This window comes from Rhinoderma darwinii, chromosome 1, assembly GCF_050947455.1.
Source record: "Rhinoderma darwinii isolate aRhiDar2 chromosome 1, aRhiDar2.hap1, whole genome shotgun sequence".
Lineage (NCBI taxonomy): Eukaryota > Metazoa > Chordata > Amphibia > Anura > Rhinodermatidae > Rhinoderma > Rhinoderma darwinii.
Window position 1 is genome coordinate 429,281,057 of NC_134687.1, and position 4,411 is coordinate 429,285,467.

At 41.6% G+C, this 4,411-nt stretch overlaps 1 pseudogene; it reads left to right on the forward strand.

Moving 5' to 3' along the window:
• The first annotated feature begins 691 nt into the window (after nt 1–691).
• LOC142722389 (U2 spliceosomal RNA) lies at nt 692–761 on the forward strand (annotated as a pseudogene).
• The last annotated feature ends 3,650 nt before the right edge of the window (nt 762–4,411 follow it).

Here is a 4,411-nt window from a genome sequence, read left to right on the forward strand (position 1 = left end):
ATCCTAAAATCTTTTTTGCTTTTGCAGCTGCTGCTTGGCATTGAGTACTGCTGCTCAGCTTGCTTGTAATTAGAATACCCAGGCCCTTCTCTTTTCCTGTTATCCCCAGTTTTATTCCATTTAATGTGAACACATTAATACTATTACTGCGGCCTAGGTGCACTACTTTACATTTAGCAAAATTAAATTTAATCTTGCACCTACTTGCCCAGGCTGCCAGCTTATTAAGGTCTTTCCGTAATATTTGTAAATCAAGCTGTGTGTTAAGCATCCTACAAAGTTTTGTAACATCAGCAAAAACTGACTCTTTACTTTCAATCCTATCCACAAGATCATTAATAAAGATATTAAAAAGAAATGGGCCTAACACAGATCCTTGTGGTACCCCACAGCTGACTTTAGCCCACTATAACTTTGATCTATTTGTAACGGCACTTTGTTTTCTGTCACTTAACTAATTCTTTACCCATCTGCATAGGTGTTTCCCCAGTCCCTTCCTCTGTGCATGTTAATAGGGGAGTAGAGAGGAGGTAGAACTATAAGGAGCCCACTATAAGCGTGTACTATTTGTAACGACAATTTGTTTCCTGTAACTTAACTAATTCTTTACCCGTCTGCATAGGTGTTCCCCCAGTCCCTTAGTCTGTAGCTTGAGCACAAGGGTGTGGTGAGGTTCAGTATTAGAATTATTATCGCTTCTCGGCCTTTTGGCTAAGATCAAGTGTAGTACCTGCTCAAGCTGAATTTAGTAATCATCCCTGCCGGCGGAAGTTTGGACCATCGTAGGGGGGTGACAGAACGCCGAGGTGAGGGCAGGGAACCACAACGGTCATCACTCTTGTGTACGCATTTGGTTTAAAGGTACCATTTGTAGGTGACCAGGCGACCGCCGGATCGAGGTCAGGAGGTCGGGTAGTTTGGAAGCCCGAGTTGCTATGTGCCCCAGGGCTGGTGACCCTGGGGTGCCCTAACTCACTGGGGGTGGGATCCCACTGAGTGAAGGCACATTTGCACGCACTCCTCTTTCACACTTCTGAGCACACACCTTTATTCTCCCGGCCTTCTGGCTGGGAGATGAGGAATTTTTTTATACCTGGCGGATGTCCAGGCTGTATCACAGCGCACATCCACTTATTTAATTTTGTTTTTTCACTATGTGTTTGTCACGTTTGTCACAAGGCTTTTGGGATGCGGTGCCCTTTTGGGACCCTTCTGAGGTCTAGGGGGAAAATGTGTTGCCATCTGGTTCCATTTTCCTCTGCAACCCGGCCTCCCTTCTTCGGAGGGGAGGTGCAACTTTGATGCAGGCTCCTAGGTGAACACTGGGGTGGCAGCCCAGGTAGAAGCCTAGGAGTGTGTTTGGGTCTCCCTAAGCTTCGGCGAGGGGGGATCATCGATCCTCTAGGCCTATGGTTTGGAGGGTCGGGGAATGGTTATGCGGGGGCCTCTCTCTTTTAAGAGAAGGGCTGCGATAGACCGCATCCTTGTGCACTTTTTGTGTGGCACTTCTGCACTTTTTATGCACTTGCGTGATAGAAAGCACGGCTCGGGCTTTTTAAAGAAAAATTAGAATTATGGGACAGCAGTTACCTGGCACCGCCTTGCATATTTATCCATATATTTGTAAAAAAAACAAACAAAACAATGAAAATGCCCTTACACATTAGATGAAAGTTGTCTGAACCCACCGAATTCACGGAGACTGGCCTTCTATCTAGTGTGTATGGGGGTATCCTGACTCTTTCCTGCAGATGTGCGGTCAAAGGCAGATTGGGTATGTTAACTTTGACCATGGCCGATCGTTTGCTCCCACATGCACGCTTGGCTGAACGTGCATGTTAATAGGGGAGTAGAGAGGAGGTATAAAAAGGCATAAGGGTGTAACTAAAACTTCACATATACATTAGATTAAAGTTGACAGATCTTGACAAAATGTCAGAATCCACTGACAATTTAATATTTATGGGACCTCCCGATCGGACATGTGCTCCATAACTTTCAAAAAGGCTGTCTGTATCTACAACTTCCTGTACCCAATTAGAGAAGGAAGAGAAACGCCGTAACACAAAAGGTTGAAATACTATACACTGAGAACAAAGATATTTAATGAGCAGAAGAGGCATGTAAACAGATCAAGAACACAACTTATGGGACATCAAATAGGTGGAATGATCGATGAGACGGAACGTGACAAATTGCAGTCCATATCTCAGTTTTAAAAAAAATGCATACTGTTTTTTATCCTTTGTTTCATCAGTTGTGATGATTCTCTAATGTGAATATAGCCTAAGTTTTTTTTAAATTCAGTTTTGATGCAGTTTTTGCCTCCATTTTTTCTTAGACAAACACAGGAGTGGACACAAAAGGAGATGCATTAGTATTTTCTTTATACCTTTCCTTCCTTTCGGATCCATTTCTGGCTTTGGCTAAAAAACTGAACCAAAAACAGCACAAACAAATGGCATTTTGTATGCCCTGCACATCAAGAAGTATTGTAACTGACTAGGAGTCAGTGGGCCCCTTTGGGCCCTGAGGCACTGCCCTAATGCCTAATAGGGTATAGGGGAAACTTTAGAGGATACTTGGGCAGTATGCATTACTTTCAGTATAATATTTGTGTGAATAAACATAATATGCTGATGTTTCAATTGCTGGTCTTATTCATATTCCAGTAGCTGCATTATGGTCACTTGTAGAAAGTGTGTATGCAATTTGAAAACAGCCACCAGATGGCAGTATACAGTCACTGTTCAAAGTAAAAACAGTGCTATGGATAATGATGAACACACTACATTTGTTTCTTCCACGACTTGCACCAATGTAAAGGTTGCTTAGCATATATGTAAAATATATGATAACTACTGTACTTAAAAAATATAATGATAGCATACTACTATTGCATCATGAATTATTTTTACTACATATTTGTGTGTTAACATAGAAATGTGTTTCTCATAAAAAACGAAAACAAAACTTCAAACAAATTTAAAAATAGTGTATGCTTCTTTCTGACGAGTGTTCATTTATACAAAGGCTTTGTTCACACTTGCATTTTCCATTGCTTTTAAATGGTCAGAATAGTGCAGCATGCTATTCTGCAAAGTAAAAAAAATACAAATAAATCAGGAACCTGCCAGACTTTCTATAAGTCTATTGGGGGAAAAAAAAGCATCATAATGGATCCAAACAGATTATAACAGATCCATCTTCACCATCACGGATACTGTAAAAAGGGAAACCATCATGCCAGTGTTTATAGAGCCATATACTAGGATATGTATACATTTAGCATTAATGTAACAGTTGGATTAATTTCTGGGCTCTCCCCTTTCGCCCAATTGTCATGTGGGGGAACAGGAGCCCGACAGGGAAGAGCACATATGTGGCAAACCTATGCAAAAATGTGACACCTGAATACTTTGACAAAAATGAATGCCTCATGTAACCATACCTCCCAACTTTTGAATCTGGAAAAGAGCGACACTAAGCAGTGCGTCGCGACAAATTTTAAGACACGCCCGATATCCCGCACGACTTACAAAAAAAGTCTACAAGCTACAAGCCAGGAGGGGGTGTCTTCAAATTGTCTAGCACTGTGCAGCACCATTTTGTGAGTGACTGTACAATAGAAGGACATGATCACGGCAGCAGCAGCTACAGGTCACACCAAAAGGTTGAGAATGATGAAAGTCAAGAGGGAGACCCTGTGGTGGATGACTTTTCAGTTGACAGATAGCCGAGTTACATGATGGGGATTTTTTTTCCCTGTCATGTAACTCTGCTACCTGTCAATGTAAAAATCATCCGCCAGAGGGAAAAATGTTTCCCCATGGAGAAGGACAATGAATGCGTCAACTAGTAATTAGACATGAGAGGGAAAAATAATTCCCCATTATGTAACTTTGCCACTTGTCAGCTGAGAAATCATCCGTCAGAGGGAAAAATGCTTCCCCATGACGGAGTATCACAAAGAAACACCTGGGAATCAGACATGATGGGGAAACATTTTCCCTGTGGTGGATGACTTTTCAGTTGACAGGTAGCAGAGTTACATGTAGGGGATAAGACAGAAGTCTGCTGTAGGTGAGTATAAGTATTTTTATTTTTCATACTACAAACTTTTGTTTTGTTTTGCAGGTTCTGCTGAACCATTTGGACTACGTCGTAGATTCGGTGGACTACTGCGATGATGTACGTTTTTTAAAATAAAATGGTGAAAGGAATTTGTGGGGAATTTTTATTTCAATAAAAAAATATTTTCTTACGTGTCTGTTTTTTTTAATACTTTATTAGCGCCTTAGTAATGGCAGTTGTCTGTTTGACAACATCCATTACTAAGGCGGGGCTTAGTGTTAGCCAGTAAAAAGGCTCCAACTAACCCCCATTATTACCCCGCTGGTGCCCACCGCCA